Genomic DNA, 11,114 nt, shown 5'->3' on the forward strand with positions numbered 1-11,114 from the left:
GGCAGAAAGAGAGTTCGGGACTTTGCTAATTGGAAGCAAAATGTAGCCAAAAGCTTTCGTAACAAAGGTGAGGCGTATGTAAGCAGAAAAGATCTGGTTCCATTCATCCCCAGATTTTCATGACATACTTCAACCAGCTTTTTTTTTTCATGATCAAGATACCCTCACTGCTACTGCCTCCAGACACCCTTCAAGATACTCCTCATGAGAATGACGTGGATAATGATTTACTGGACTATGACGTCTGATTCTCGCCTGAAGTAATTGGCACTTACGTTTTTTCCAATCAAAATGTATTTTAGCCATTATTGACGGCAATTATTATTGTTTTGCAGGTGAGACGACTGTATCAGCCTCAGAGTATTCTGGTTAAAATATCTTATTTTCTTTCTGCTGCTTTTTTATTGTGTAAAGCATTACCTTTTTAGGTCTTTTTTGAAGTGGACAAAATCACCTAGTCATTCCTGTAAGGTTGAGATAATCAAGGAAATTATCCAGAATGATAAATAAAACAAAGATAATATCTTTGGGGGTCATTCCTGTAAGGTTAAGATAATCAAGGAAATTATCCAGAATGATAAATAAAACAAAGATAATATCTTTGGGGGGGTCCTAGAGGGTTTACAGGGGCATTGGTGTGTGTTTTTATGGGATTCAGTGTCACCGGAGTATAAGATTGATTTCAAGATGAATGCAGTCATCGCTTTATCTTTCAGCATGCATTAAACTCTTGGCTATTTTACAATGATGGTTTGAAAGCAGACACAATAACCTTTATTTTAAAACAAACCCCAGTGTCTGAAAGTAGCCAAACTTTGACTGCATTTTTCTCCAATTTTAGTTTTTGGCGCTTGAGAAACTCTGCCGTTAGGCGCCTCACATAATAGTGGCCCTTATAGTTGAATGTTATTATTTTCTGTCGTTCATGTTAAAAGAATAAGATTTTAATAAATATTATGTATATAATAATAAGAATAGTGTTTTATTGCATTTTCATTTATTCATATGTAAATATATGCCTAGGTAAGTAGAGTTTCATAAAATGTTGAATTTCAAGTATTTATTACATTCGGTTATGTTTAAAATACGTATTTTACACTTTTTTGTCATATCCCATATCCGTAAAAACAGTAAAGGATTTAGCCAAAAACAAAAACGAGGTCCTAAAGTAGATATGATTACCTTTCAAATGCAACAAAAATTTTTAAAATCCATTAATAAATCGCCAAGATATGCATGTCTGAACCAATTTTCAAACGCGTTTTTCTCACAATTTTTTTTTTTTATATTGTGAACGCCTTATATTATACAGTCATACCCCAAACTTATGTAAGGTTAGGTTCCAGAAGCCCTCACGCAGGGTGAATTTTCGTGTCAAGGCTCGTTTAAGGCCAGTTTACGCTATGACTTTTGCGGCGCTGCATAAGTCACCCCTACCAGCATTATGCCCGCCCACCTTGGCGATGCTTTATGCTGCATAGCTCATCTTGCTTCTGCACTACGTGGTTGCTGCCACCGGCAGCGGTATCTTCATGAGAGCCACGATGAGCAGTGACGAGGAAGAATTTGCCTGTGCTGCCGTTGTTGTAGCACAAATGTATGATGCAGAGCATAATTGTGTTAAGAAAAGGAAATGGACAAACGACTGCCCTCGACAGCAAAGGAACAAAGGAAGTTACGGGAGTATCTTCAGTGAGGTCTCTGAAGAATGGCCTATTTTCAAAAAATACCTGAGAATATCCCTGCCAACATTTGAATTGCTTCTGGAGAAGGTAACCCCTTTAATCGAGAAAGAGGACACTCATCTTCGTGCCAGCATTCCAGCAGGAGCCAGACTGGAAGCTACACTTTTATTCCTAATTTCAGGATTATCTTACTCTCGGCTGCAGTTCGAAACAAGGATTTCAGTCTCCGGTTTGAGTTCAATAATTCCCCAAACCTATGAGAAAACAAACTTCCTCTTGTTTCCATTCCATGTTAGTAAGTAGTTGTCGCTGGTTTGATGCGTTGGGTGCTGCCTCATACGTCTTGGGGAGCACTCAAGAGGGAGGGCGGGCTAACAGTAATTTGGGAGGAGTTGGTGATGAGTCTGAGGCATGCAGCGTGCGGTGAAGCATAGTGTAAACTGGCCTTTACACTAGGCTTCACAACGCACTGCATATGTAAAACTCATCACCAAATGGAAACGAGAAGAAATTCGTTATCTGATAGGGTCTTATCATGTTATCCATGTTTATGGGATGTTAAATTAAAAGCATATCATGATAGAGATGTACGTGACATCGCAATGAAGAAACTAAGGGAAGAGATGATTCAGATTAACAACAAAATAACAGAAGAAGATATAGAAAAAGAAAATCCACACGCTACGTGGCTAGTACATCCTGAGAGCGCATTGAAGGTTCTTCCATAACTTCCTTTGTTCCTTCGCTGTAGAAGCCAACCGTTCGTCCATTTCCTCCTTTTCTTATCACAATTGTGCATTTGATCATAGGTCTGTGCTATAACAACGGGAGTTTGGCTCGGTCTTTAAAAATGCTAATAAATGCTTATTTCTAAAGTTTAAAACACTGAATATGACCCTAATCATGCTCCCAAATTATTAAGTTAACTTTTCGGTGAAATTAAAGTTACTGTAATTTCATTTAAAAGTTAGCTTAATACATTACTGTACCTTAAAAAAAAAAAATGGTCGACATAAAAACAGAGTTGGAAGAGAATTTCCGCCCGTTTCCCGGTGCGACCATCTATTTTGAGAAGTGGTCTCACCCTCTTCTTAATAACTACTTTGCTCTGCGTCTCTTTCTCTTTGTTCTGAAATGGTTTTTCATGAACAAACAGTGTTTTTTATTTTGACCAATACAACTCTTAGTTATTATGTCTCTATGTTTTACAACATATTTGCCACACTAGCACATTAAAACTATCTATTGTACAGAGAAATAAGTTGTAAAAATGTGTGAGCACTAACTATGAACGAGAGAGAGAGAGAGAGAGAGAGAGAGAGATAAAAGTAGTCCTTACTCAAGAGTGAAATTATTTATGAATTATTACAACACACACACACACACACAGATAGAGAGAGAGAGACAGAGATAGAAAGACAGAGAGAGAGAGAGAGAGAGAGAATTACAAGAAACATTTGACCACTGATTGGCAACACTCCTCCTTCTTGTTATAAAAACTTATAAAGTACATAAAAAAAATTAAACATTCAATGCAGCATTATCTATAAATTTGAATGCCCAAGATGTCTTGGTACTTGTGTTGGTTCCAGTAAAAGACTGTTGCAAGTCTGCTATTACAGCCACTCAAGACTCAATTATATCCAACCCACAACTTTCTAGCATTAGGACACATGCTACTAAATGTATAATTCCTCCCTCTTGTGTTGTATTGAAAGGCAGCTTAATTTTCTTAACAAACTTGGTGAATTTTAATATGTTTTTAAATAAAATTTGCAGCTTTTATGTTAAATTTGTTATATAAAAAAATTTTTTTTACTGTCAATAGAATAATTGTTATTTTAACTTTAGTTTGAAGTGCTTTTCACAATTTATTGCAGACTGAGGATGTGCAGGATTGCACGAAACGTTTCTTAATAAAGAACCTGGAGACTTCTTGTCTTATGGTTCTCCTGATGATGCATTTGCCGCTTGCCTGTGATTTCTCCTGCAAGAATCTGTCAAATATAAATAGCAACCCATAAACGAACAGTGTACAAATACAAAATGACCAGCACCTTTCGTGCGTAACCTAATTAATACACCAGGCCTAGGACATATTAGCCTAGTCTAGGCCTATACAATTCAAAGTAACATAACGTACCTGTTGCTAAATGTCTCTCTTTTATTGCATATTCACAGATCTCTTAAAGGAAGTGTTGAGATTTTTGCAAAATCTTCTTGGGGTGACTGTTGTGAAAAATCATCTGCTCTCTCTGAAATGCAACCATTCTATTTTCCAGGGCCCCGATCAGCTGCGTCTGGCTGCGGCAGTTCAAGTGTTGGTCAGTCAAAAGACTCAAAAGGCTGGTACCACCATACGTAGCGATGTCTGGCAATTACACATATAATAACAGGAGGTGGTTCCACATACAGCATTACCAACGCTCCTCCAATTGGACCGCACCATATGCAGGGAATAAAATGGATTGAAAAACTCTTGATAGCAAGCCCAAACCAGCAGCATCACGCAAAAAAGGCAATAGAGGAAATCATCAATAAGGCCTGTGAGGGAATGCTGGAAGCAAACTCTGTGAATATCACCCCCACCGATTCTCTGCCTTATTGCATTGAGGCCCTTAATCCCTGGTTGGGGTCGCAGTTTTCAAAGCCTTTGTCCAGTCTGTTTTTACCTCATGTCTTCATTTTTGGCTCTAGTTTTTTCTCTCTAGAATCTTGAAGATGCCGAGTAAAATAATATTTTACAAATTATTTTAATACCTTTACAAAATTTCACAGAGATTTCACTTAATAAAATCTAAATCTGTTACAAAGTTTTCTTCTCTCTCTGACTCTTGTTAGGCTACCAGTGAAGGTTTGCAGTGAAGCCCAGAATTAGGTGCCATCTTTTGGGGAATCTCTCGTGGGAACAAAATGTGCCCACAGTCTGAATGAAAAACCTAAGTCCAAATCTGTGGACTTGTAGAGTTTCAGTGTGGCCACAGACCAAGTGAAAATCCTGAGTCTGATTTGTGGACTTAGGATTTTCACTTAGTCTGTGGGCTCACAGAAACTCTACAAGTCCACACATCAGACTTGTATTTGTAATGAAGTGCATTCGCCACTTGTTTCATTTATGTCCTTCATATGCTTGTCAAAAGTTGCCTCGAAGTGCAGAACACTCACCTCAAGATGTATACAATTATTTGCAGTCTCCCAAACAGTCGAGATGTTGAAGGAATTCCTGGAATTTGTAAACATAAAACCCCATAATATTCTTCATGCGTGCCAAACTTGATTGCCTGCCTTCAAGCTTTTCTCTCTCTCTCTCTGTACAAGCTGCTTTGAATGATCGGCTCCTAGCTGCCGAATCTATTCTGGCAAAACTGAATGACCCCCTAAATGAGTTATACTTAGATTTTTGGGATTCTGTCTTATCCATCTCCAGTGATCTTAGATGCTTGGATTTTTCACAGAAAGGATTGAGATGCTTGAATTTTGACACAGAAGGAGCTTCACAGATGCTGAGAATGTATAACATTATGGCTCCTGTGCTTACAATCTGAATGATTTAGACCCACAGAGCATTTTAGAATCTGTGTCACTGACAGTATATACACACACACGCGCACACACACACACTATATTTGAAGAAGCACTGAACATTGAAACGCAAATGTTATCACCGTAAAATCTGTGGCATCCAGTGTATGTAATGGCGGCCATGTCTGCTCTCTTCTTGTGTTAATTATAAACGCTTGTAAATTCATATATCACTGCGCCATGTTGGGGACTCCTTATCGAGCCACAATAGGGCTTATCACATCCTGTGGCTGTTCCTGATGAAGGAGGAGGAAACATTATGTATAAGCTAGTAGGTTCATTCATGTGTTTATATACAAGTGGACGGAGGGACATCCGTCACGGTTGAAGACTGGAAGATACGCATTGCCATATTCATAATGAAGCATAAATATATAAAGTACACAGGAGTGTATTTATTATACATGAGACATCAGTGATATTCATAGACACGTATATAAAGGGTACATGATAATGTAATGAGTACAGGCATAGTAAAATAGCAGGTAATGTACAGTCTCACATTTCATTCATCTACAAAATCAGACGTGGGTTTTCCATTCAGTCTCTAGGCACACAGAAATTCTATAAATCCACAAATCAGACTTAGGTTTTCCATTCAGTCTCTGGGCTCACAGAAACTCTACAAGTCCACAGATTTGGACTTGAGGATTTTCACTCAGTGTTTGGGCCCGCAAAAACTCTACAAGTCCAAATCTGTGGACTTACAGGATTGGCTGTGTGCCTCTCAAGATAAAAGACTCGATCAGAGCTACGACCCTATAAACAGGTGGAAGAGAAACTATAAATATAAGACACTGAGAATTTCCAACTTTATCATTGCTATGATAGCTGACACCTGAGGACGTTTGAAGGAGCTCCAGAAATGATCTTCACAGCAAACAAGTTTGTTCCTGCTTGGGTGAAAGCCCAACAGTGCAAACAGGTGTAGATTTCAGGCTGCAATTCTGGTAAAAGTCTTAAGTAACAATACGAAAAGGTTCCCTTTGTGGTTCCTAAATTAGGGAGATCATATCTCTCAGCCCAATTCACTGCTAACGAGGATAACACACTAGTATCATTAATGATCAGTACCACAATTAAGTACTTTTACTTACTGAGCAGTCCCTGTAGATCAGTGGTTCTTAAACTGGGGGGCACGCCCACCTAAGGGGGCACCAGAAGCTTCCAAGGGGGTTGCAAGCAGGGTTGCCAAATGGTGCCTATTATTTTTTTTTTAATTTGGGATATTAATTGCAAAATTGCCAAAAACATTATCACCTTCCATATGTTTTCTAATTATTATCTCAAAACATGCCAAAAATTGAAAACATAAGTCAATTTTCATTTCAAGTCTTATTTATGAAATGAAATATAGTACAGTGCATACTTATAAAAAATTTAACAGCAATGAAACAAAAATCTATCATTCATCCATATATTCATATAAGCAAATAGGCAACATAGTTCATAGTTGGCAAAAATTTCAGGGTTGGGGGGGGGTGTGGGATCTATACATAATGCAGAGGGGGCCACAAGGCAAAAAAGTTTAAGAACCACTGCTGTAGATAGACACGAACTCTGATCATAAATTGGTGTGAGATACAACGAGAGGTGCGCCTCTCTCTCTCTCTTTCTTTCTTAGCATGTTGTGATTCCTTACTCCTTGCAACTCTCCTGACTAGAGTCGTAGCAGATTCCTTCAAAACTGGATTGTAGGATTCATCTTCCAATTTTACCTCCTCACTGAATCCTATATTTGTTATCAGTCTTCACAACAGTGTCACTGAAACGTTCCATTGTGGCTCAATTGTTGTGGGATCGCGCATCCTTCTCAAGACCACAATCTAGAAATATCCTCCTCATCATGAAGAAGATTTACAGAAGTGGTGATTCTCGAGCAAACTAGACTTTGTGTATTTATTACAGATCTTAAATTTTCATCATCACTCATATCATGACAAGCCCAATTTGGAATAGGGCCAAAATTAACAGCACCAGGAGTGGTGCTACCAAGCAAACAGACATCGTTGTATTCATCGCAACAGTACACAAATGCACTGCAATAATCATCAGCGCCAATAATCAAACTTATATCACTTAAGGTATCTGATTCAATATTCTGATCTGAAAGTTTAACACCTCGTTCTTGCAATTGCAGATGCACGCTGTGTAGACCAGGTGTGTGTGTGTGTGTGTGTGTGTATGGAAGTGTTGACATGCTCGAACCTTTACTCTCACTACATCAAACATTTTAGTTTCCACATTGTCTCCAAAAGGGGTTAATGTTAGTTCCACCTTTTTTATTGGTACAAAGTTCAATTTCTCAACATCATTCAAATGTCATTCCGTTTCACTATTACAGCAGCCTCATACAAAATGAATGCATTACTGCAATCGTCTGCATCTGTGGTGGAAAAATTGAAGGCAAAATCGCCTTACTAAACATACAAATTTGACAATAATAATACCAACAGAAATTTCAATAATGTCGAAGCAGACAACACTTCCTCGGAAACCACTGACATGCAGAAAAACCCACTCAAGTCAACACTGCGTGTTCTACAAAAATAATACTGGTCAGTACTGTATTAAAAGATTCTTCTTCAAAAATACATCTGAATAACTAAAATATCGGAAGTATTTGAACATTGTGATAGTTCAACCTTTCCACTCCAATATCGTGTATGTCCGTGTGTCAGGACATATCTGATAAGAAAAAATGAATGATGATGACTTCATTATTATGGCCGCTTGCTTCTTTCTCTGGTCAATAACATCAAAAGCTGATGGTTTTTATATGTTCATGCAATGAATGAAGGTCCATCTTTTCATTTCTTGCCATAAAATCCATTGGCGATGTAATGAATATAAAATTCTGTTTTTGTCAGAATGTTTATTCCTTTATGTACATATTGATTTTGATAATTTATTTACAGAAAATGTAATAATGTCTGCAGATCATGACTCAAGAACAGATGCAACATAAGAACACATATTCTTCATTTTCTCTTGACATATCACATGCATCTAAAATCTGAAGGCACCAGCGTATTCAGGGTGAATTTATTGTATGAAAACACAAGTTTTATTTGACCTTGATCGCAGGAATGATGCAAAATCCGATGATAAGTAAAAACAGGCATAAAGAATGAAATGCTTCTCTCTTCACTTTTACTCATTGTAATTCCTTTGTGTTTTATCTTATTGATTTCAAGGATTCATGATTTAGTTGTACAATTAACACCGAATCCTGTAGTATGACCCAATCTTTCCTATCTTGTGCAAAACCTGAGATAAACTAAGAAATATCAACATATCGGTAGTTTTCGGAGCCACCTCCCGAGGGTACCAGCCAATCAGAGGCCGCTAAACAAACATCTCGGAGGCCCAGGAATCTACCTTGAGTGAACAGGTATACCCTGCCACATACAATCCTCTGCATATTATGACAAGCATAGACATACTTCTTCTTCAAGCAAACAGAAAGCACAAGGGAAAACAGACCACCAACTGTGAGAGAGAGAAGGACAACAACTACCACAGAAGCACCACAAGAAAAGGAAAACCTCGCATCATGACCATGTTACGTAGGAAGTTACATATGGTGACAGCTATGAAGATGAGCCCCAGTGTCTCAGAACCAGAGGATGATAATACTGAGGCAAAGACAGTGACCAGAAGCAAGCAGAGGAGGAAGGAAGCACAACCAGGAAAACTGTGGGGAGGTTGGAGGCTGCAGCACAAGTGTAGGACAAACTACATACTTTGTCATCATCTCCTCAGGTTGATGCCTAGTTGAGTCTTTTCCTTTTCCTTTTCTTCATAATTCATTCTGACTGGTGACGTCCTTCCTGTCTCTTGATCCTCCTCACTGCTCCCCCAGGCTCGGGACAGATGAACAACTAGTGCTGCATCATCAGGGAGTCAGTGTCCAGTCAAGGGAAGCACACAGGCGAGCAACACCTACGTCAATAATGGTGCTGCAAGCTACAGTTACATTAGAGGATCCAGAATCCTCTAATATGTACCACCGCCAGGTTTCCACATGCAAAAGGCACCAGCCAGGAGACACGAACAGCCGTCTTTCAATTCTTTATGTCAGTTCTCTTTGCTGTTCGAACTGGAAATACAGCATACAGTACCTGCACACACTCCACCTGGAAAAAAAAAAAGGAAATTAAGAATATCTACAGCAGTGAAAATTCATATATTGACAGACAACAAGGCTGTTACACGAACTTTAAAAATCAAGAGAAATAAGGCTAAAGGCAGCTCACTTCTCTTGTAAGGGCATCACATCACGCCTCTCCTTTCTTGTGTTTCTCCTTTCAGATTCGCATTTATCACGTCATGTAAATTACCTGTCTTTGTTTCAGATTCTTTATGTACCTCATCTTATGCATCATTGTACAGCCTTTCCGCCGATATGTATATCTACCTTTTGTTTGCCATGTAACGAATGTTGTATGTGTTCTTATGCTTGTAAGAAAACACAAATTTTGTATGGACGCAGCGGGGGGCCTCGGCTTGCCCACTACCTTCCCGTCTGCTTTTTGTTTTATAAGCACCTGCCGAGAATAATAAAGAATCATTCTCTCTTTTGACATTTCTCTTGAACCTCACACTCTCACTTAGTCTAACTTACAGAATGGCCAAAACTGTCCAAACCACTCCTCCCTTTCTCCTTAACCCAATATACAAAAAACACTATAAATTATGCTCAATCACAAGAGATGGATACCTGAATAAAGTACAGTATTTGGCTAATCACTTGCACACCCAAAAAACCTTTGTTCTCAAAGCGCATTGGGGATTGGGAAAAAATGTGAATCTTTCAATTTTAAACAAGCTGTTTTTGGGATTAGGTTTCTTGGCCCTGTCTCCAACCCACAAGACTCAAGCAACTCCTATACTCTGTCATGGAAGCTATGAACTTCACTCTATAACTGTTTGTGATTAAAATCTTCCCATTTCTATGATCAGTAATTGCAATATGCTTCTGAGAGACATATAATCTATTCTGTCAATTCAGAAAAAATATGAGCGACTCTGCTTCCTCTTGTATGCTCAAAAGCGTTTGATACGGTTGGTTTCAATTTTGTCTCAGATACTGGAAAGAATGTGGTTTTTTCATAAGACAAAATGTTTCATTTGTAAGTTTGATCAAATGCTTAGTATTTCTCTTTGTAAAATTTTGCTCAGGAACCATTATAAATAGAATGTTAAAGAACAAACCCATTCCTTAAGAAGGCTTTAGAACTCACCCCATGGTACAAATGGACTGGATTTAGTGTTGCAGGATTTCTAGATCCTTGATGAATATACTTCAAAACAATTCCATATCTAGTCATTAGTTTTCCTTTTCCATTGTACCATTATTGATAATATCTGATGAATCAATTAGGGATTGTTTTGGAATAATAAAAGACTATTGGAAGAATGTTTATAATAAATGATGAATTATGGAATCTTTAGTGGAAGAGACAAAGATTGCCATGAAACTGATTCTGACACAAAGAAAGAAAGTGAGGAATAAAAGGTGGCAAGAATAAAGAGGAGGAGAGAGGACCAAAAGGACGAGCCGTTGCAATTGATTTTTGGGAAGATCTCAACCTCTTGGTTCAGAAGACTACTATAAGCAATCAACTTCACTGTTTGTTTAGTTCTCTTAGCAGTTTCTTCTGATCCTCAATTGAGAGAACGTTGACATTTCTTCTCCCTTATTTGAGATAAAGTAAAACGTCTTATTTTTGTTGAAAACCGCCTCGTTTTCGTCGCAACGACGAAAATGTCCATTTAGAAAATGCCAAATAAACCAGTCTCAGTGACGCATTTTTGACCATCTATAAAACAACCTATCCCATT

At 38.2% G+C, this 11,114-nt stretch overlaps 1 long non-coding RNA gene across 1 annotated transcript in view; it reads left to right on the top strand.

The window, feature by feature from the left end:
• LOC136838222 (uncharacterized) overlaps window positions 1–11,114 on the top strand; it is a 237,656-nt gene that overhangs the window by 43,314 nt on the left and 183,228 nt on the right. The gene's annotated exons all lie outside the window — the stretch shown is intronic.

This window comes from Macrobrachium rosenbergii, unplaced genomic scaffold (genome assembly GCF_040412425.1).
Source record: "Macrobrachium rosenbergii isolate ZJJX-2024 unplaced genomic scaffold, ASM4041242v1 282, whole genome shotgun sequence".
In the NCBI taxonomy this organism is placed as follows: Eukaryota; Metazoa; Arthropoda; class Malacostraca; order Decapoda; family Palaemonidae; genus Macrobrachium; species Macrobrachium rosenbergii.